Here is a 24,672-nt window from a genome sequence, read left to right on the forward strand (position 1 = left end):
CGTAGGTCGACCTATGAAAGTCATGTGCCGGCCTGTTCAATGCATAATTCGACCTATGTAAGGTCATGTATTGACCTGTGTATACCATGCACTGCCTATGTGTCGACCTGAAGAGGCGGCACATGAGTCAGAACCTACAGGCTTCAATACTGCAGCATGGGTGTCAACCTATAGCATAAAAGTTTTTTCTATAGGTTAACATGTAGACATATGTGTCGGCCCTTGTTGTAACCTTTCACAAAAAAAAATATTTTTCATGCATTTTTTATGCATGATACCTTTTCTAAATTGTTCCCAAATGCTTTTATGCATCCTAATGCAAATATACACATAGAGAATCAGAGGATACCGTCCAATATACATTAACGCTAAAGTATCCTAGTTTTGAAATCATGAAAAATACATCTAACGGAAGTTGCACTCACATCCTCATCTTCGGATGCTCGACAACTGTGCTCGTATTTTAGGATGTCTCTGCTACATACCTTTTCTCGAGGGGTATTGTTGGGCAACCAATATCTTTGTAGCTAACTTACCTGTCCATACCCGTAGAGGCTATGTCGCCTCTAAGTGAGTGTTATTGATTGCATTGTATGAACGATCATCTGAGTTGTTTATCCCTTCCATATATTTACCTTGGGTTGATGTTGGTCTCTAGCAATTCTCTGAAGTTTAGTGAATGATTTGTTTGAAAGAAAGGTTAAATTTTGCAGTGTTATATTTGTAGAAAGCCTATCAAAGGCACAAGGGTTATAGCTCTCAGAATGGGCGAGGACCATATATCCCCCTAAGGGTAATCAAGTTTACTTAAAGTATCTCCCACTCACCCAGATATAGAAAACACCAGGTAACATGTTTCTTGGGCAGAGATAAGTTAAAGTCAATAGTTCATCTACATCTCCCTGGGAATTAAGGATCCAACGGTCCACTACTTTGACTGAGTGGACATTTATTATTCCCAAGGAAAACCTAGGCCCAAGAGCCTCTGTAAATATTCCTCCCATAATGGGAGAAATAAAGATCATAACTTAACCACACATCGCATAATATACAAAGCCTCTCACCTCATGATGGTCGACCTATCATACCACTATAAACACTCGAAAACTACCATACATGACCTCTCACCATTGTGGGAAAGCCCTAACTATTACAAACCTACTAAGACCTATGAGTATCCCTTAACCTTGTAGAGATACCACATACAACTATACTTTTTGACCACTACATTAACGTCCACCATGGGTCCCCGACAAAACTAACTTGGGCTACACCTTCTTTTATAATCGCCATATTCGTTGTTACCCCCGCTTTTGTACCCATATATTCTTAGCCATGGTTAACATGAGGGCACATTCCCCTACACCAGAAGATATCGGGGGAAGTAGTGATGCCAATGCCATGGCGGAGATGTGTGCCGCCATAGATGAACTATGTCGTCATAATAAAACCTTAGAGAATAATGTTCTCAATATCTGACAACGCCAGCAAGAGACCAAACCCCTAGAAGATATGGAAGTGATGGACCCTCATCCACTCTAAGACGAAATATGGGAGGTGCGTGTCCCTAAAGGATTCAACCCTCACTTTTTGGACAAGTTTGATGGGTGCAATGATCCTTATGAGCATGTTGCCTCCATCAAGACACAGATGATGATAATCAAAGTGCTTAACTCCCTAAAGTGCAAGTTGTTGTCTAGTGTAACACCCTATTTTTTTAAATTATTAACTTGTGGGTTATTTGTTTAGTTAAATGAATTCTATATGCTCTGGGTTGATGATTTGATGTTCTGGCATGTTTATGATATGCCGGGTTGGTAGAAAATGGTAGTTATATAATTAAATAATTACATAATTAATAATATCAAAATTAAATAGAAAAATAGAGGTTTTGGGTGGAAAATAGAAATTATGAGAAAACAAGGTAAGTGGTGAGAAATTCTAATAAGTTGGGTCAAGGTGTAATTGGTTAAAAAGTTACATTAGGTCAATAAAAGGGGATTATAAACTTAAGAGTGTGAGTACATATATTTTTGGGAGAAGAGGCAAGAGAGGCAACCTAGAGCTTGAGAAAGAGTAAGAGACCACTATTGTTGTAGGGCTTAGAGTTGTTGCTGAAAATTCAAGGTAGGGGGTTACTCTAAATATAATGTCAATTGCATGATGGGTAGGGATAAGTCCTTAATCTCCATTAGGGGGTTTCCCTATTTTCTCCCATGGTTGAATGTTTGATAATATGGATGAAATTATTGTGATAACATGATGTGATTGTTGTAATTATTCTAAAATTCGTATACTAATTTACCATGAAAATTAAGTGTTTGATTTCATAAAAGTGGTATGAGTTATTTTCATATGTTTGGCATGCATATGATGAATAAAGTGTTAAAAGTTGTGATTGATTGATGAATTTTCATAATAATCGATTGGTATGTGATTTTGTGATGATAATATGTTGTTTCTTTGCCGTTTATGGTCGATGGGAGGGTTTGGGGAGAAAAATTGGAGTACTTAACTAAACTCCATTGTAGAAAACAAATTCTGCTTCCGTTAATAGGGTGACGAGCGCCACCTGTGTGACGATCTGGTCGTCATGTGCTTTGGGACACTAACGGGCGTTAGCTTTCTAAAGGGGAAATCGTCATGGTCTCCAGGCAAGCATGGAGCCTTGTCGTTCGTCATAAGGGTGACAGTTGAGGAAAAAGGGTGATGACGGGCGTCACCCTGGTGACAGGCTACCCGTCATCGTGTTAGTAGGTGTGTTTTGGCCTGCTGAGTTGAATTTTTGGTATGGTTTTGTCGTGCGGTCGATGTTTGGCTGTTGTTTTATGTATTTGGATGAATATTGGTTGATTAATTGAATTGTTTGATAAATCTAATGGTGTTGTATTATATTGATGATGAGATAATTATGTGATGATCATATAATTGATATTGTGGTGAGTAGTCCAGCTGTGGGGATTACTTTGATGTTGTTATTTACAGTTAGAGGTGGGACTGTAAATCTTTTGTTGAGATGTTATAGTTGTGCATTATATTGTACATGCATCATATGTTTATCGTTGTTGTGAAAAAGGTAGGTCATGAGTTTAGATGTTAGGACTAGTGACTTGTCCAAAGCTCAGATGTTAGGGCTCAGGGTTCAGATGTTGGGACTCGGTTTATATGAAAAACATTTTGTTGAGTTGGTACCACATGCATGAGTCGGGTCATTGCTGTATTTCATTACATAGGTTATGAAGATGAGTTGTTTGGGTGTTATTGAGTACTTTTTGTATGGATTTGTGAAATTGAAATGTATGAAAGTCGATGGTTTGCCTTTATGCTACCCTTGCATTCTTTTGCACCATTATATATTTTGAGTGTATTCTCACCCCTTCGTTTTTTTATGGTGTCCTATGCTTCTTCTTGAGGTACAAATAAGAAGATAAATGAAGCTTTAAAGCTGAAGGATGACGTTGAGGTTATTCTTCTTTTCCAGTTTTATGCGTCATTAGATTATCGTTACTCATATATGTAACATTGGGCAAGAGAATGTTGTGTCTTATTTTATTATACACTATTGTTGAGAGATTAAATGTTATAACTCCCATTTTGAGTTTCTTTAATGTTGAAGGCATATTGCATTGATTAAGTTAAATTATAAATAAGAATTATGTTTGAACTTATTGATTGAGTATTTGTTTCTAATGATTAATTAAGCTGCGATAAGCCTAAGTAAAGGTAGGCATGTGATGACAGATGTTTTGGATTAAAAAAATAATTTTTAATAAGTGTTGCAGAGCAGATTATTCGTGAATATTGCATGACACCCAAAATTTAATGTTTGTTTATAATTGAATTATTCCTTGTATTTTCGAGCGTGGGGTTTTAGGGTGTTACATCTAGCACCTTCAAGGACTCTGCCTTGTAATGGTATATGAGTTTACCCTGCGCTTCCATCGCCAATTATCAGGAATTTATGAAGAAAATCATACACCGGTTCTCTACCAGTCGCCACTGGAGAATGTCCACCACCAACCTGTTCAACATAAGACAAGGTCCCTCATAATCATTGATGCACTATCTTGCCATGCTTGACAAGCCAACCATAAGGACCATCCCCCCTAAACTAATAAATATTCATGGGGGAATTTCATAATTGTCTCAAGGCGGGACACTTTAATGATTCTCTCTCCTAGAAGCTAGCATTTTTCGCTAAAAGAAGTGGACACCAGGGCATAATGTTACATAAAAGGCGAGGAGAGCAAAACTAAAAAAGAAGGCACATGACGTCAAAGAACGTGTGCTTAACCTTGGAGGTTTGCACCCCCATAGGAAGAAAAGTTACACCTCCCCCATCAAGGCAAAATTGCATTTGAGAGAATAGGCAAGGCGGCAGAGAGCTTAACGCCCCTGAACACTCGTCGTAAACAGATTTGGAGTGAGGTCCTTCATATACACAATATCCATATACCTCTAGCTCCTAAAATGGACCTGATAGGCCCTGAACTAGGTAGATGGTGCAAGTTCCATAGATTTAAAGGGAACCATACTGAAGAATATTACCAACTCAACAAATAAATCGAGAGGTTGATCCTAGAAGGACACCTCAAGAAGTATGTCAATGGTGATTCGTCATGTGGACCAGACAAATACAGTTCCAGCAGGAAAGATGGCACAACGAGCCTGAGGCTGAACAAGAAAAAGGAAGTGTCCACGGGCAAGGATAATAAAGGCATGTGTCATATGCTCAACACTATTGTAGGAGGATTCGACAGAGGTTGGAAGACTAGCTTCGCTCACAAGAGGTACGCTTTCCAAATCAGGAGTATAGAAGACTTCCCTAACAATGAAGGTGAAGGAAAGACAAAAACACCAGAATCCAAGATCGCCTTATCTGAGAAGGACACAAATGGTATCCACCCTAATAATGATGACCCCATGGTCATTACTGTTAGATGTGATGAGTGGGACATCAAAAGTGTTTTCGTTGATCAAGGAACACTACTACAAATAATATATTTCATGACAAAATTTTCACCTCACCCAATAAAAAATCGAGGTATAATGCCAAGGCGCGCCATGTTTTATTTATTTTTTTAAATAGATATCACATATTCTCTCGGATGCAAAATATAACCGAGGGGGAAAATAATTCAGAACATGCTTTAAATCCCAACAACAACAATTTATGTTTTAATTTCTTTAAAACTGATGCCTTTTTTAAAATTTTAAATTAATGATTTATTCATTCGATTATATTTAATAATCGAGGGATTAAATTATCAGATTTTACTATAAAATCACTAATTAATCAGATTTTACCATAAACCTAACTTATATGTAGCCGCTCCAGACTTGTACGCATCATACTTTGTGATGGATTGCAAGATGGAAAAATTCTTCAATGTTCTTCTATCTTGAACAAAAAAATTTTTTTGCTCTTGCAATCCATCCCAAGATAATGGTGTTGATGTTGTTGTTGTATTTTTGAAATAACCTTCATATGTTGTTAATCAAAAGAAGATAATATTTCTTAATTTATTGTTTTCCTTGGTTGACAATATTGAGAAATTTATTTTTAAACATGCTGTAAATTACAAGCATATGTATCTTATTCTCTTTCATGTGAAAATATATGCCATAAAAACATTTTCTCAAGATAATTAAATCTCTTTGGGATGGATTGCAAGTGCAGACAATAATTTCTCTTGGTAGGAACAAATAACTTATCAGAAATTTGAAAAGATTTGTTGTTCTCCAAGAATCCATTGTCAAAATCTGGATTTGTGTAAACAATTTATTTTAAAATTCCGTGTAAAGAATGTAATTTAAAAAACAAACTTTTCCCCTCGGTTTTTAAAGAAACCGAGAGGTATGTGGCACTTGGGATGAAATATATTTTATTGTATTTTTTATTTAAAAAGAAACAAATTTTCCCCTCGGTTTTTTTAGAGAATCCGAGAGGTATGTGACGCTTGGGATGAAACATATTTTATTGTATTTTTTATATTTAAAAATAAGCATATTTTACCTCGGTTTGAATAAAAATCGACGAAAAACATAAGTGTGTTTATTGAGTTTATTCACAATTCTTAAACAAATCTTTGTCATCCATTTTATGAGTATTAATGCTCAAGACACTATCATTAGTGATCCGCGTGAAACCTAAAAGACATTATAAAACCATTTGGGAAAATTGATAATGAAACATTTGACATGAAAACTTTGAAACTTACAAAAGCGTTTATTTTATTTGGTAGAATTTCTCTGGGATGGATTGCAAGAGCATAAAATTATTTGAGTTCAAGATTTGTGTTCTTAAATAATTATATAACTGAATATTTATTTTATTTATCTAACCTTTTTTTGTTTTATATCAGAAACAAATGAATACAAAAGACATAGAGAATATGTTTCATCCAACATTTGATCTTCCTCAAGATCAATGAAACGAGGATCCCTATCATTTGATCTTCCCCAATATACTCAGCATTATTCTTCACCTACAACGATGACGGTAAATCCGATTTAAAATTTGTTATATATTTTTATTTTAATATTTTGTGTAAACAATGTAATGAATATATATATATATATATATATATATATATATATATATATATATATATATATATATATATATATATATATATATATATATATATATATATATATATATATATATATATATATATATATATATATATATATATATATATATATATCCTCTGGTTTTGTTCATAAACCGAGAGGTATATGATACTAGTTTTGAAAATATAAATTTTTTATTATTGGGGATCAAACCAATGACCATTTCAATTATCCCCTCGGTTATTCCAAAATAGAGGGGTAAAATGACAACTTTTCATGACGCCCTTCGTTACCCTGTCTCTGTAACCAAGGTTAAATTAACTTCCCGTCTGAGATTAAATGTGTTTTTTGTAGTAGTGGAAGTTCTGCAGACATCCTATATTGAGACTCACTCGAGAGACTTCGCCTTGACCCAGAAGACCTAACGTCTTTCAAGGGATCTCTAGTTGGATTCTCAGGGGAGCAAGTGCAAGTGAAATGTTACATCACACTAAAGATAACCTTTTGAGAACAGGAACAAGCTAAATAAATTAAGGTCAAAAAATTGCCAATAAGTGCTACGTATAGAGCCTTAAGCTGAAAAAGGGTATACACTATAGGCCCGAACATCATGAAGGCGGCTCAAGAATAAAACCACCAGGAGAAGCTTGCAAAGGATAAAAGTCTCCCTTTCCGAATAGGGGGAGATTGGGGATTCAAAGACCAGGGGAATGACCCATGGTGTTACTTTCTTTATTGTCATTTGTTTGTTTTATTTACTTTTGCTTAGTTACTTGCTTGTTTTTTATCAGGCGAGTACTACATCCATACCATTTGTAAGGACACATTATTTTTGGGGTGCACTCTTTTCCATATGTGCCTTGTAGGGGGGAGAGTTTTTAATGAGGCTCCTCATTTTAATAATTTGTATGTGCTATTTATTCCCCTTTGCAAGAAACCTTAAAGTTTCACACAAGATCGCCATTAGAGGTGACCAAAATGATGGATCCCTAAGAAGAATCCTTGCCACCCTTAGAGGCGATTAAAATGTTGGTTCTCTAAGAGGAATCTTTGATACCCTTAGAGGCGATCAAAATGTTGGATCCCTAAGAGAAATCCTTGTTTCCCTTAGAGGCGATCAAAATGTTGGATCCCAAAGAGGGATCCTTGCCACCCTTAGAAGAGGAAATGAAAAATGTTGGGTCTCTAAGAGAGACCCTTGCCGCCCTTAGAGGAGATCAAAATATTGGATCCCTAAGAGGAATCTTTTTCACCCTTAGAGGCGATCAAAACATTGGATCCCTAAGAGGAATCCTTGCTTGAGGGCTTGAGAGTAGTCCCGCCCAAGAAGTTCAACGCTTCGCCTAAGGGACTTATAGTCTTATAAACCATGCTCAATATGACTTCATCTGTGGGACTAAGGGTTCCCATCGACCAAGCCATATAAAAATCTTCACTTAAGGGACTTAGTGTTTCCTCAGGCGAGATCCAACATATGAATATCGCCCAAGAGGCGCGACAATAATCTAGCCTAAGAGACTTAGTTTGAAGTCTTGTCTAAGGGTTTGATGAAAGTCCAGCCCGAGGGGCCCAATGCCTCGCCAGAGGGACTTACGGTCTCGTCAGTCGGGATCAATATGTCTTTGCATGTGGAACTAAGAGACCTCGTCGAACAAACCATCTAAAACTCCTCGCCTGAGGGACTTAGAGTTTCCTCGGGTGAGATCCAACATATTAACCTAAGAGGCATGACTGAAGTCTAGACTAAGCGACTTAGTTCAAAGTCTTATCTGAGGGCTTGATAGAATTATCGTCCGAGAGGTCCAACTCTTCATCTAAGGGACTCACAATCTTGTTTTCCAGGCTCAATATAACTTCACCTGTGGGACTAAGAGTTCTCATCAAACAAACCATCTAAAACTCCTTGCTTGAGGGACTTAGAGTTTCCTCATCAGGGATTCAACATATGAATCTCGCCCAAGAGGCACAAACGAATTCTAGCCTAAGAGACCATGTTCAATGTCTTGTATAAGGGCTTCAAAGAAGTCATGCCCGAGAGGTTAAATGTCTTGCCCAAGGGACTCAAAACCTAGTCAGTCTAGTTTGCCACACCATGTCCCCCAAGAAAATTAGGGCTTCAGGATATTCTAACGCTCTATAGTCTAAAAGTGCTTTGTCTTTCATCAAAGTTTTTGTGCTTGAGGGACTGTGTAGCGTCATATTTGTAAAATGCCTAACAAAGGTGGGAGGGTTGTATCACTTAGAGAGGGAGAGGACCATATGTCGCCCCTAAGGGGAATAACCTCACCCTAAAGTATCTCCCACTCGCCCAGTTGTGGGAAACATGGGGTAACACGTTTCTTGGGCAAGGAGAAGTCAGGATCAGTGGCTAATCCACGCCTTCCTGAGAATTAGTGATTCAACTTTCAACTACTTTGACTGAGTTGGCAGTTATCATTCCCGATGAAAACCTAGGTTCAATGGCCTCTATAAATATTTTTCCCTAACGGGAGAAAGAAAATCCTAACTTAACCACATATTGCATAATATACATAGTTTTTCACCTCACATGAGATGACCTCTCATACCACCATAAACACCGTAAAACCACCATATATGGCCTCTCGCAACCACTGGCAAACCCCAACTGTTATAAACCTATTAAGGCCTCTAAGTATCCTCTACCCTTGTAGGCATACTACATACACCCGTAACATTTTACCAGTATAAAATATACCTTCACGGATCCGGCTGGACTAGCCTCGATTTGGCCTACTTGGAAATTATCGTTGAAGAAGTCATTAAGTTTTCCAGGGTGACTTCTTCAATATGTCATGATCATTTCTGCTCAGCATGGGTTGAGCCTAATTTATCTTTCCTGCTATGACATCTCCGAGTGAATTGGCGAAGCCACGACGTTTAGCTTTTTCAAGAAGGACCTATTGAGGACGTATTTGATGGAACTCCTACACAAAATCATCTAAAAGTTAATACCATATTTCTCTCGTTCGCTTCTTTTTCATTGACGGTGTTAGATTTGTCACTCTACAAGGGCGAGTTATCTAATCGTCGAAGGTTAACAAATATTTACCATTTTATGTATTCATATTCGTTTGACGGAGATTAAGTTGCTTGATCCCGTCGGGACAAAAGATGTTACGTGAATTCTATAGTCTACTAGGGATATTGTAAGTGTTCTGCTAGTGACAATGACTGTTATAACTGAAGGAAACTCCACGCTCGAGGCTTCATTTACCTTCTCGTGACCTAGGCATCCTTGTGCCACTCGATCCATATTTCACGATTTGGCATCAATTGCTGTTTGAAAGAGGTGCTTTGATGGCAAATCTACGTTGGATGTTCTATACTAGAATTATAATTCGTGTTAATAGATGATAGAGGACTATGAATTGATGGACATTGATAAATTTGGTTTTTTTATTCCGTATAAAGTCTATTTTACTTTTTTTCTTCTATATATTTGTTTTAATATTATTCAATAATAATAATAATAATAATAATAATAATAATAATAATAATAATAATAATAATAGTAATAATAATAATAATAATAATAATAAACTATGAGTAATCAAATAAGGTTATAATATGAGTAATCAAATAAGGTTATAATACAAGAGATAATTTTGTAAAAGTATTTTGATCATGATTAAATAAAAATATTATGATATTTTTAATTAAAATATATCATGCATAAAATATTCAAACCAAAATTTTTGTTTTTATATATTTATTTAAAAATGATTTGAAAAAATAAATATAAAAGAGATAAAGTTATCTAAAACAAATCAAATCAAATTAAATAAGGTAATAATTCAAAGTTAAAAATATTTAATATTTTTTATGAAATAATATTTTGACTAAAGTGATAATATTATTTTTAATGATAAATTGAATAACTAATTAGGAAAAAAAATGCTCCAAAATATAAGAGAAAAATTTCACAAAACACAAGAAATGACGGAAGATAAGGAAAGATAAAAAAAACAGAGTTAAATATATTTTATTCTTTATGATGTGAGTGAGCTTTAGTTTATTTTCGTAATATCTTTTTTGTCACATCGAATAAATGGAGAAGAAAAGACAAATATGTCACTAATTAAATAAAAAAAATTTAAAAAAATTATGAAAAAAAGTATATATATGAAAAATAAAATATATTTAACCCCCAAAAAAATCAAGATAATAATAAGTAAAACAAAAAACCAAAGTGATAATATTATTAATTATAATTTATTATTCAAATGACACATAATGCAAAATTTTGTAATTAGTTAATTAGTTAAAATATGTTAACGTACTAGTAAATTAGAGTTTTTGTTTGGAACCTACATGAATTACCTAAAACACATAATCAATATTCTTAGACAAATTAATTAATGGGTTAAATATTTTTGTGATCTTCATAAATATTTTAAATTTCGTTTTTAGTCCCTCAAAATATTTTCTTCAAAGAACGTTCCTCCTAAAACTTTTCATCCACATCTTTAGTCCCTAATACTAAAACCGTCGCTAAAATTTTCATCTACATCTTTAGTCCCTAATACTAAAACCGTCCCTAATAATAAACCGTCGCTATTTTTGTTGCTAAATTGTAAAAAAACGTCGCTAAGTTGCAGGAGAGACCAAAAATGTGGATAAATTTTTTTAGGAGGACCATTATTTGAAGAAAATATTTTGAGGGATTAAAAACGAAATTTAAGATAGTTATTCAGACAACAAACATATTTAACTCTTAATTAATAAGATTGTTCATTGCAATTTGCAATGCATTGAGTCTCAAAATAAATATTAATTTTTAACTCAGAAACACCTCACATAAATAATATATAAAAAAAGAATGTTTAGAATCACTTCATATTTACATATTTCGTATTTAAGAGTTTGTGAACCGTTATGTTATGTTATCATTCAGTCCTAACAAGTGTCAACGAATTCGACCCATTAATCCAACATCTTGTATGTGCGATTGAGAGTACTAAAAAAAGGTGGAGTGAGGTTGATGGCGTGTAAGACAATGAACAAGTTATCCACACCTTAATGCTTTATGAGAGAAGACTTTCTTGGTCAAAATTGAATGATCCCAAGTATTGAGGCTGATTAACCATGTCTCCTATATTAAAGGGACGCGTCATCAACCACATTCCTCAATGGGTCAAGTGAAGGTGAGAAAAACAAGAAAGGGGGGTTTGAAATGTTTTGGAAAATAAGCACTTTTTAAAATAAAAACCACACAAGGAATTTATACTGGTTCGCTTATAACACAAAGCTACTCCAGTCCACCCGGCCAAGGTGATTTCGCCTTCAACAAGGACTTAATCCACTAATCTTGAAAGATTGATTACAAACAACGTCTAAGAGAAAGATCTCTTAGTCCTCTCAAGTATACAGACTGCGCAGAGTCACTTGAGGAAATACAACAAAGATAACGACTTATGTAATCTAGAGTGCTTCTAAGATAAGCAAATATTACAACAGTAAGAACAAAAAGTGTTTCACGTTCTAAGCAAAAGCTTTGTGAAGATTGAGAGAATAAAACGTTTTTATGTGTGTTGATGTTTCAGTATGTTCTCTCTATCTTTCCCAATGTTGATTGCAGTCCTTTATATAGGAGTGAAGTAGTCGTTGAAATTGATGGCCAATAATTTAAATTAATGCCATAACTTATATAGCTTCTTGCCAACACTACTTTTTCTCCTCGAATGACTTCTTTCCAAATATAGTTCCTTTTCATTTGAATTTGGAGTTAACGTCTCTTTCTGTATTAGGAAATCCATTTCCAAGCCTTTATTTGAAGTTAACGTTACTCTTTCTTTATTAGGAAATCCATGATCAGAGTCTTCATGTTTCTGGGAATCTTGGAATCTTGCTATCTAACTTCTGATGTTGATCTCTTTTGAGTTCTGATGGTTTCTTCAGATAGCGCTGAGAGCTTCTGGAGTTTGACATACCGTTGTTCAGAGTCAGAACTTCTAGAGCGTACTTCTTGTTCAGATGCTTCTGATATTTTGCTGTTTTGCTCAGAGTTAGACTTTCTTGAACGTGTTTCTACTTCTGGTCTTCTGATAATTTGTATCTGATATGATTCTGTATCTGATGACGTCATCAGTCTCTTCCTTCTTTCCTTAGAACCCTGCACACTTAGAAACTTTTCGTTAGGGTGCCATTTTTGGTTTCATCCTTTGTTATCATCAAAATCATGGAATCTGTTGTAGAACAATTTTTGTTCTTACAATCTCCCCCTTTTTGATGATGACAAAACAAACTCAATTAGCAGATGAAATATAAACAATATCAGATCAGATAGACAAGAGCTCCCCCTGAGATAGGCTAGGGAGTTCAGAAGTCCTTACCAGAGCTTCCAAGCAATGAGGTTTCTTGATACCTTCTGCAATTTCTTTAAGTCTAGTGTTAGATAAATTTATTTTTAAGAAAAATATGTTGCAGAGTGCTTAAGGTATTTAGACAGTATTTTCATCAGAGCTATTAATGACTTCTCCCCCTTTTTGTCAGAATCAAAAAGACATAGCAAAAAAAAGAAATTCAAGAGAAAAGCATTGTATTCAGATAAAAAGGCAACAGAGACAAGGGCAAAAAGAACAAGTAAACATCAGAAACAAGGAAAGCAAGACAACAGGCAAACAAAATCCTAAGTGCCTAGGGGTTGGGAGGCGGAAGCATTCTCTGAAGCAATTGAGCTAGCATGTTCTGAATGTTGTCGTTGACAGTGTCTTATTTATCCATTCTGGCACGAAGTTCCTTCTGATCTTTCTTCAGTTCTTCCAGCGTCTGGAGAACCATAGGAACAACAGATGAGGACTCCCCCTGAGTCAGAGCCTGCTGTGCTTCAGCAACGGCCTTTGCTTCAGCTTCAGCAGCAGCCTGTGCTTCAGCTTCGGCAGCAGCAGCAGCATCGGCCAGAGCTTTAGCTTCAGCTTCCTTTGCCCTTAGGATTTCAGCTTCCCTTGCTCTTTCTTCCTCCAGCCTTCTGGCTTCTTCTTCAGCTTCTCTTGCAAGTCTCTCCTGTAGTCTTGCCTCAGCATCTCTGATAAAGTCGTTTCTGACTTGTTCAGAGATGTGCTTCAGTTTAAAAGCCTCAGAGGTCATCCAGCCAATGACTCTGTTCTAGTGTGTCCTTATAGAATCGGGATCATCACTGATGCCAGAGTTACTGGTCAGAGACTTGACCTTCTGAACTGAAGCCCCTGCGAACAGCATGATGGCTTCCTCAAGGGTAGGTATAGAAAGGTCAGGTTCAGAGGTATGAGGTGGAGAGGTTGGAGGGCTGAGGTTTAGTGTTAGAGGTTCAGGTTCAGCTTCAGGTTCAGGTTCAGGTTCAGGTTCAGGTTCAGGTTCAGGTTTAGGTTCAGTGGAGGTGTTTGGCGGGGTGATATCAGAGGCGTGGAGGTCAGAGGGTTGAGCTTCAGAGGGTGTGTTTGTTGTTTGTTGTGGTGGTGAAGTTACTTCAGGTTGTGTTGGTTGTTGTGAAGCGAGGTTTTGAGCCTGAATTTGGGCTAGGGTTGGAGAGTTAGGGTCAGAGTGTTCTGGGTCAGAGGAGAGGATAAGGTATGGAGGTGATTCTGGGGCTGAAGATGATGAAGAGGAAGTGGTTTGGTTCATTTCTTCAGTTTCAGATCGAGGTAGTGATGTATGAGCAAGATTAAAATTGGGTAGAGGTTGTGAGGTTCTGGTTGTAGAAGGTGGGGTTTCAGAGGATGTGTATATAGGTGGTGTTGGGAGAGGATTAGAAGAAGCCATAAGATGTTCAGAGGGAATAGAGGGAGCAGTCTTACCAGTAGTTACTTGCAGAGGTGCTGGAGATCTGGTTCCAGAAGTCTCTCCTAGCCTTGCTTTCTTGGCCTTTGAAGACTTCTTTTCAGAGGGACCTCTTTTGAACCTGACAAAGTCTTCTTCTGAATCTAGACAATCGTCCAGTCTGAAGTCAGAGATGTCGACTCCTTCATCCTTCAGATGCTGCATATAGAAGAGGATAGCTTCTCTGGGTTCATTCTTGTAGAACCTTGCAAGACCATGGGGCAGCTTCCTCTGATCTTTCAAGGCGTCCCAGGAGGTGTCCAGCGTGGGTCTGACTTGAATCTTCTTCAAGATTCCCATGCTCTTGAGATTTCTGGCGTTCAGAGGCCTTCCAGTATCTATCGCCAGATCTTCCATCAGTTTGTTCTTCTCCAGATGATCTACCAGCCCATTCTCGATCAGAACATCAGACAACAGTCTTCCCAGGGGGATGTAGGTTCTGGGTTTCATGTTGTTTCTTGTCTCCCTTACAGAGTCTCTGAGATATCTGAAGAGTAGTGAAGGAAGGCAGATCTTCAAACCCTTGTGAATGCAATACAGAATGCACTTCTGATCTGTATTGATGTAGTCAGAGGAGTTTGATGCTGGGCGATGATGAATGGTTCCCAGAATGATCTTGAGCCATACTCTGAGGTTCTGATGAAGTTCTTTGTTCTTTGAAGGATTGCCTTCAGTGTTGAGTTTGAAAATGGTTGGATTTATTTCCTAAGCAATGCGCCTTGACCTAGGGTTGATGTTGTAGATCCTTCTTCCTCCATCTTTCTCCATGTTCAGTAAAGAAGCAATTGACTTTTTAGTAATCACTATCTTTACCCCCAATACGTAGGAGACGATGAAATGGTCATCAACGTCAGCAAATCTCCAGAATTCTTTGATGAGATTTGGGTAAACAGGGCCATAAAGCCTTTGGAAGTAGTTTTCCCACCCTTGTTGACGGAGTTCTTCAGTAAGATCTACTCCATTTCTCTTCATGTTGTTGAAGTCCACTAGAGATTCACACAAAACTTCCAGTCCCTCAAAGGGAGTTGCTAGGTTTATATGGGGTTCACGATCAAGAACATGGGGTTCCTTGTACACTGGAGTAATGGAAACGCCTGTAACTGTTGGAGTGGAAATGCTTGAACTTTGGGCAGTGGTGTTGGATTCCATTTGTTGAGAAAAGTTGAAAACTTGTTGTTGTTGAGCATCCATAGTTGATGAAGAAAAAGATGAAGATGAAATGTTTGTAGAAATGCTTCAGAGAGGGTTTGAGAGTGAGTGAGAGTGATAAGTGTGTGAAATGTGAGAGGAGTGTTTAAATACCCTAAACGAAAACACATGCAAAACGACACACTATTCAGCGTTAGCACAAAACACAAGTTAGCACGCTTGGGGGAAAAAATGATTAAGGCTCATTAATGAATGTCTAATCCCAACAGTATGCACACTGCTCGAGGAGATCTCAATCGTCTGGCCTTTGAATTTCTTCTGGACAGCTGTCTAGAAGTTCCAAGGTTAGACGCTAAGTGCTCCACGTGTTTTGATGTATCTGATCTTCAGGAATACCAAAGGATTGGTTCCTGGAGATTTCTAACTCAGATATCTTCTTAACTTGGTAGAAGTATCAGAGTCAGAGACAGAAACTTGTTTGTTTATGTCAGAGTCTCATTTTACATCTTCAGAGGCACAATTTATTCAGGGTAATTTTGAATGTTCAGATTTTCTAAGATAAAAAGAAATCTATCTTCAGCTAAAGGCTTAGTAAATATATCTGCCCATTGATGATCTGTATCAATGAACTTCAATGTTACTATCCCTTTCTGAACATAGTCTCTGATAAAATGATGTTTTATTTCAATGTGCTTAGCTCTGGAGTGTAGAATGGGATTCTTACTTAGACAAATGGCAGCAGTATTATCACAGAAGATAGGAATGTTACTCTCGAAGATTTGCAGATCTTCTAACTGATTCTTCATCCAGAGCATCTGAGTTGTGCACAGTGATGCTGAGATATATTCTGCTTCTGCAGTAGATAGAGAAATAGTTGACTGTCTCTTGCTGGCCCAGGATATCAAATTGTTTCCCAGAAGCTGGCAATTTCCAGATGTGCTTTTTCGTTCTAGTCTATCTCCTGCATAATCTGCATCACAGTAACCAGAAAGTCTATACTCTGATGTTTTTTCATACATCAGGCCCAGGTTAGGAGTTCCTTTCAGATACTTTAGAATTCTCTTAACTGCTGTTAAATGAGATTCTCTAGGATCTGATTGGAATCTGGCACAGAGACAGACACTAAAGAGAATATCAGGACGAGTAGCAGTCAGATAGAGAAGAGAGCCTATCATACCTCGATAGAGCTTCTGACAAACCTTTTTGCTTACTTCTTCCTTTTCAAGAATGCATGTCGGATGCATGGGAGTTTTTGCAGAGTTGCAGTCAGCCATATCAAATTTATTTAGAACATCTTTAATGTATTTGCTTTGATGAACGTATGTAACTTTTGAAGTTTGGTTAATTTGAATTCCCAGAAAGAATTTTAGTTCTTGCATTAAGCTCATTTCAAATTCTGCCTGCATTAACTCAGAGAATTCTTGACAAACAGAGGCGTTAACTGAACCAAAAATAATATCATCAACGTATATCTGGCATATCATGAGATCATTGTTAAGGTTTTTACAGAAGAGTGTGGAGTCAACTTTCCCTCTGATAAAATTGTGTTCCAGAAGAAAATTGCTTAAACGTTCATACTAAGCTCTGGGAGCTTGTTTAAGTCCATATAAAGATTTTTTAAGTTTAAAAACATGTTCTGGAAAATTTGGATTATCAAAACCTGGAGGTTGGTTGACATACACTTCTTCTGAAATATAACCATTAAGGAATGCACTCTTGACATCCATTTGATATAATTTGATAGAGTGGTTTATAGCAAAAGATACAAGAAGACGAATAGATTCTAACCTTGCGACTGGAGCAAAGGTTTCATTATAGTCAATACCTTCTTGTTGACTATAACCTTGAGCTACCAGTCGAGCTTTATTTCTGACGACTTCTCCTTTCTCATTCAGCTTGTTTCTGAATACCCATCTGGTTCCAATAACGTGAGTGCCTCTGGGCTTTGGAACAAGATCCCAGACATCATTCTTTGTGAATTGATCTAATTCTTCTTGCATGGCTGAAACCCAGTCGTTATCTTGAAGTGCTTCATCACAGGACGTAGGCTCAATCCGAGACACTAGTCCCAGAGGAGTATCTTCAGAGGTCCTGAAGGTAGATCTGGTTCTGACAGGTTCGTCCTTGTTTCCCATAATCAAATCTTCAGATACGTTGATACGACTTTTAACTTTCTTTGGGATTTCTGGGGATTTAATTTCTTCAGAGTTCTGAGTGATAGTTGCTTCTGGAGCTTTATCAGATCCTGCAAGAGTGATCTCTAAATCTGCAGAATTTTCAACTAGCTTTGACTTTTCAGGGTCAAGCTTATCATCAAATCTGACATGAATTGATTCTTCCATAATTTTGGTTTCTGTGTTGTATACTCTGTAGCCTTTAGAGCGTTCTGAGTATCCTAACATAATACCTTTCTGTGCTTTGGAATCGAACTTGTTCAGATGTTCTTTAGTGTTTAAGATAAAGCAAGAACATCCAAAAGGATGAAAATATGAAATGTTTGGTTTTCTTCCTTTACACAGTTCATAGGGAGTCTTTTCCAGAATAGGTCTTATAGAGATTCTATTCTGAATGTAACACGCTGTATTTACAGCTTCTGCCCAAAAGTGCTTTGTGTAACACCCCGATTAAAATAAGAGAATTATTTAATTGAGTTAATATTATTTTATTAATTTAATTAAATAAAGTTGAATTATTGGATTATTATTATTATTATTTTGGAATAATAATTATTTGGAAAATATATAAGTTGGAAATAAGAGAAAGAGTCTCATTTTGGAACAGAAGGGTTTTACGTGAAAAAGCAGAGAAGCATCGTGAAAGAGGAAAAGGGCAAGAGAAGGAGCTGTAGAGCAAAGGTTGGAGAACGGAAAAGCTTGAAGCTCGAAGAGTTGCCGGATTGTTAAGGTAAGGGGGGTTTATCGTCGTTTAATGGGTATTATCGATTAACATGTAATGGGTAGTGATAAGTCGTCGATTGACCCTAATTGGGATTTAGAATGTTGAGAAATTATGTTGAATAAGTTGTATTAAAGCTGAAATTGAATTTGTGTTTGAGTGTATTGTGAATTTCTGAGCGTATAGCTTTTTACGGAAGTTGAATCGGAGGTCCGGAAGTCCTCCAACGGCGGAAAATGCGGAAACTCTGCATTCTGCCTTGTGTTAGCGCAGGAACTGCTGTTTCGCCTGCGTTAACCGGTTAACCCAGGGTGTTAACCGGTTAACACTGTTATAAATTGTGAAAATGTTGAGTTTTGCCTGCGTTAACCGGTTAACCTATAGCGTTAACCGGTTAACACTGTTGCGTTTTGCCTGGAAGTGTAATTTTCCTGCGTTAACCGGTTAACCTATAGCGTTAACCGGTTAACACTGTTGCAGTATGTAAAAATGGTTGATTTTTATGATGTAAGTGTAATTGGTGATTGGCCTATTGTATCCAATTGTGATAAATAAATTCGTGGAGTCTATGTTGCGAAATGTTGATGCAAATATGTTGATAAGTTGTTTTTGTGGAAAATATTAAGTTGTAGGCTGATGAGCCAAAGTTGAATATAAGTTGTTTTGTTGAAAATGCTGAGTTGTAGGCTGATGAGCCAAAGTTGATTTTTAAGTTGTTGTTGCTGAAAAAGCTGTTATGTTGTCGTTGTTATTATGTTGTGGAACTTCAAGTCGTACATGCCATATACATTCATATGCATTAAGTCGGGGCTTTTGCTCACACCACGTTGGCCTGGATTGGCAAAATTATGGGGCTTTTGCTCACACCATGTTGGCCTGGATTGGCAAAATTATGGGGCTTTTGCTCACACCACGTTGGCCTGGATTGGCAAAAATTCTAAGTTGAAAGTTGAAGGCTTATGCCTTGATGCCCACTAAACTGGCAATGATTTTAAGTTGGGAGTTTTACTCCAAATGGTACCACATGCATGAAGAGTCGAGTCTCATTGAGTTGCATTTACGTTGTGTTTGAATATGATGTTGAGTTGAATATGCTGCTACCGAATGCATGATATGATGTGGGTGATTAACGTGTAAAGTTACTTAACATAACATGATGATTTATAATAATTGTTATATCGATTGAGGAACTCACCCTTACAGTTATATTTTTCAGGTAACGAGCAGTGAGTTGAGTAGAAGCTAGTGCTTGAAGTCTAGAGTGGTTTTAGTGGGTCATGCTCTGATAGATGTAACATCGGGACGGGATGTTTTATTTGTTGAATAAATGTTAATTTTAAGATATTACAGATGTTGAATGTTTCTATCCGCTGCGAATTTTTAAAGAAGTGTTTATGTTGAATTAAATAATGAGCATGACTGATTTTTACGGTGAATTATGTGAAGTATTATGTGACACCCTTGGTGCATGATTACTCTGATATTGATTTATATGCTGTTGTTTTAATTAAATATTTGGGGTATTTTAGAAGGGTGTTACATTAGTGGTATCAGAGCAGGTCGGTCTGTCCGGCCAGTTGTCGTGTCGTACTGTCTAACAATTGTGTAATTGTTACTAGTCTAACTTTTAAGTTGTGTTGTAGTGATAAGTTGAGATGGCTGGAAGGAATGACGCTGCAATGGCTGCCGCAATGCAAGCAATGGCACAAGCGGTGCAGAACTTGCCAAATGCTGGTGGTGATGCTGGGTCACGTAGCTTGGCGACTTTTCAGAGAGAGAATCCGCCGGTGTTTAAAGGGAAGCATGATCCAGATGCAGCCTTGGGATGGTTGAAAGAGATTGAGAGAATCTTCCGTGTTATGGATTGCACTCCAACTCAGAAGGTTCGGTATGGTACTCACATGCTAGCAGTCGAAGCTGATGACTGGTGGCTAGAGACTCACGAGAGGTTGACCGTGGCAGGTGAAGACATTACTTGGGATGTATTCCGTAGGGAATTTCTGAGAAAGTATTATCCGGAAGATGTCCGTGGTAAGAAGGAAATTGAGTTCCTTGAGCTGAAGCAAGGAAACATGCCTGTCACGGATTATGCTGCGAAATTTGTGGAGCTGTCCAAATTTTATCCTCATTACACTGGTGCTGGTGCTGAATTTTCAAAGTGCATCAAGTTTGAAAATGGACTGCGCTCTGAAATTAAGAAGGCTGTTGGGTATCAAAAGATACGCATTTTTACTGAATTGGTTGATAGCTGCAGGATATTTGAGGAAGACAATAATGCTCATTACAAGATTGTCAGTGACCGCAGAGGCAAGCAACATCAAAACCGTGGCAAGCCGTATGATGTTCCAGCTGGAAAAGGGAGACAAAGAGCTGCTCCGGCTCAGAGAGCTAGTGGGGGAGGTACTCCTACTGGTATAGTTTGCTTCAAGTGTGGTCAGGCTGGTCATAAGAGTAATGTATGCACTGCTGAAGTAAAGAGGTGTTTTCGCTGTGGTAAGATTGGCCATGCAATAGCTGATTGCAAGCACAAGGAAGTGATTTGTTTTAATTATGGCGAAGAAGGGCATATTGGAAGTCAGTGTCAGAAGCCGAAGAAAGGGAATCAGTCAGGAGGCAAGGTCTTTGCTTTATCGGGTTCTGAGACTTCTGCAGATGATTGTTTGATCCGAGGTACGTGTTATATTAATGGCTTTCCTCTTGTAGCTATTATTGACACAGGTGCGACTCATTCCTTTATATCTTTGGATTGTGCGGTGAAACTTAAGTTAGAGATATCTGAGATGTTTGGTAGTATGGTAATTGATACTCCTGCGAAGGGTTCAGTGACTACTACTTCGGTTTGTTTAAATTGTCCTTTGAGTATTTTTGGTAGAGACTTTGGGATGGACCTAGTGTGTCTTCCACTAGTGCAGATTGATGTTATTCTGGGTATGAACTGGTTGGTGTTTAACCGAGTTTCTATCAATTGTTTTGATAAGACGGTGATCTTTCCTGAGATTGAGGAGGGAAAGAGTTTGTTTCTATCAGCAAGGCAAGTGAATGAAGAAGTAGCTGATGGGGCAGAGTTGTTTATGCTGTTAGCAACTTTGGAGGCTAAAGATAAACTGGTGTTTGGCAATCTAGCTGTGGTGTGTGATTTTCCTGATGTGTTTCCGGAAGAAGTGAATGAATTGCCGCCAGAGCGTGAAGCGGAGTTCTCTATTGACTTGGTACCTGGTACTAGGCCGATATCGATGGCTCCGTACCGTATGTCTGCTATTGAGTTAACTGAATTGAAGAGTCAGTTGGAAGATCTATTGGATAAGAAATTTATTCGTCCGAGTGTGTCACCGTGGGGTGCACCAGTGCTATTGGTTAAGAAGAAAGAAGGCACTATGAGGTTGTGTGTGGACTACAGGCAACTGAATAAAGTGACGATCAAGAATCGGTATCCTTTGCCGAGGATTGATGATTTGATGGATCAGTTGGTTGGTGCAAGTGTGTTCAGCAAAATAGATTTGAGATCTGGGTATCATCAGATACGTGTGAAAACTGAAGATATTCAGAAGACTGCTTTCAGAACAAGGTATGGACATTATGAGTATTCTGTAATGCCTTTTGGTGTGACTAATGCACCTGGAGTATTTATGGAGTATATGAATAGGATTTTCCATCCGTACCTAGACAAGTTTGTTGTGGTGTTTATTGATGATATTTTGGTGTATTCGAAATCTGAAGAAGAGCATGCTGAACATTTGAGAGTGGTTTTAGAAGTCCTACGAGAAAAGAAGTTATTTGCTAAATTGTCCAAGTGCGAACTTTGGTTAGGAGAGGTAAGTTTTCTTGGTCATGTGATTTCAAGAGGTGGTGTGGCTGTTGATCCTTCTAAGATAGAAGCGGTATCTAAGTGGGAAGCTCCGAAGTCTGTTGCTGAGATTCGAAGTTTTCTTGGTTTGGCTGGTTATTATAGGAAGTTCATTGAGGGATTTTCTAAGTTGGCGTTACCGTTGACGATGTTGACTAGAAAGGGGCAAGCGTTTGTTTGGGACTCAAAATGTGAAGAAGGTTTCCAAGAGCTAAAGAGAAGGTTGACTACTGCTCCTATTCTGATATTACCGAGTTCGTCGGAATCATTTGAAGTTTATTGCGATGCTTCATTGTTGGGTTTGGGTGGTGTGTTGATGCAGAATAAGCAGGTTATAGCTTATGCTTCAAGACAGCTGAGGGTTCATGAGCGGAACTATCCGACGCACGATTTAGAGTTGGCAGCTGTGGTGTTTGTTCTGAAGTTATGGAGACATTACTTGTACGGGTCAAGATTTGAGGTTTTCAGTGACCACAAAAGTTTAAAGTATTTGTTTGATCAGAAAGAGCTGAATATGAGGCAGAGAAGATGGTTAGAGTTTCTGAAGGATTATGACTTTGGGTTGAATTACCATCCGGGTAAAGCAAACGTAGTGGCTGATGCATTGAGTCGGAAATCATTACATATGTCTATGTTAATGGTTAAGGAATTGGATTTAATTGAGCAGTTTAGAGACTTGAGTTTGGTGTGTGAGAGTACTCACAATAGTGTTAAATTGGGAATGTTGAAGTTGACAAGTGGTATTCTGGATGAGATCAGAGAGGGTCAAAAATCTGATATGCTTTTGGTTGATAAGTTGACTCTAGTGAATCAAGGTCAAGGTGGCGAATTCAGAGTTGATGAGAATGGTATTTTGAAGTTTGGTAGTCGGGTGTGTATTCCGGATGTTACCGAGCTTAAGAAGAGTATTCTTGAGGAAGGACATCGTAGTGGTCTGAGTATTCATCCTGGAGCTACGAAGATGTATCATGATTTGAAGAAGTTATTTTGGTGGCCAGGAATGAAAAGAGAAATTGCGAGTTTTGTCTATTCTTGTTTGACTTGTCAGAAGTCAAAGATTGAGCATCAGAAGCCGTCTGGGCTAATGCAACCGTTGGCTATTCCAGAGTGGAAGTGGGATAGTATCAGTATGGATTTTGTTTCTGGTTTACCGAGGACGAGTAAGAATTTTGAAGCTATTTGGGTGATTGTTGACAGATTAACAAAGTCGGCTCATTTCATTCCGATTAGAATGGATTATCCGTTAGAAAAATTGGCTGAGTTGTATATTGAGAAGATTGTAAGTTTGCATGGTATTCCGTCGAGTATTGTTTCGGACAGAGATCCTAGATTTACCTCGAAATTCTGGGAAGGTTTGCAGAATGCTTTGGGAACTAAGCTGAGATTGAGTTCTGCATATCATCCGCAGACTGACGGTCAGACTGAGAGGACGATTCAGTCATTAGAAGATCTTTTGAGAGCTTGTGTTTTGGAAAAAGGAGGTGGTTGGGATTGTTATTTACCTTTGATTGAGTTTACCTACAACAATAGTTTTCATTCGAGCATTGGTATGGCGCCGTTTGAAGCTTTGTATGGTAGGAGATGTCGGACACCGTTATGTTGGTGTGAGTCCGGTGAGAGTGCTGTGGTCGGACCGGAAATTGTTCAACAGACTACAGAAAAGATTAAGATGATTCAGGAGAAGATGAGGATGGCTCAGAGTCGTCAGAAGAGTTATCATGACAAGAGGAGGAAGTCACTTGAGTTTCAAGAGGGAGATCATGTGTTTCTTCGTGTTACTCCGATAACAGGTGTTGGTCGGGCTTTGAAGTCGAAGAAGTTGACACCTCGATTTATTGGTCCTTATCAGATTTTAGAGAGGATAGGAGAGGTAGCCTATCGTGTCGCTTTACCGCCGTCACTTGCGAATTTGCATGAGGTTTTTCATGTGTCTCAGTTGAGGAGGTACATTCATGATCCGTCGCATGTAGTCCAAGTAGATGATGTACAGGTGAGAGATAACCTGACTGTTGAAACATCACCTATGAGGATCGAGGATCGAGAGTTGAAGCAGTTGCGGGGTAAAGAGATTTCCTTAGTGAAAGTAGCTTGGGGAGGACCAGCAGGTGGCAATGTGACTTGGGAACTGGAGAGTCAGATGAAGGAGTCCTATCCAGAGTTATTTGTTTGAGGTATGTTTTCGAGGACGAAAACTCTTTTAGTGGGGGAGAGTTGTAACACCCCGATTAAAATAAGAGAATTGTTTAATTGAGTTAATATTATTTTATTAATTTAATTAAATAAAGTTGAATTATTGGATTATTATTATTATTATTTTGGAATAATAATTATTTGGAAAATATATAAGTTGGAAATAAGAGAAAGAGTCTCATTTTGGAACAGAAGGGTTTTAC

The sequence above is a fragment of the Lathyrus oleraceus genome, chromosome 1 (assembly GCF_024323335.1).
Source record: "Lathyrus oleraceus cultivar Zhongwan6 chromosome 1, CAAS_Psat_ZW6_1.0, whole genome shotgun sequence".
NCBI classification, from domain to species: Eukaryota; Viridiplantae; Streptophyta; class Magnoliopsida; order Fabales; family Fabaceae; genus Lathyrus; species Lathyrus oleraceus.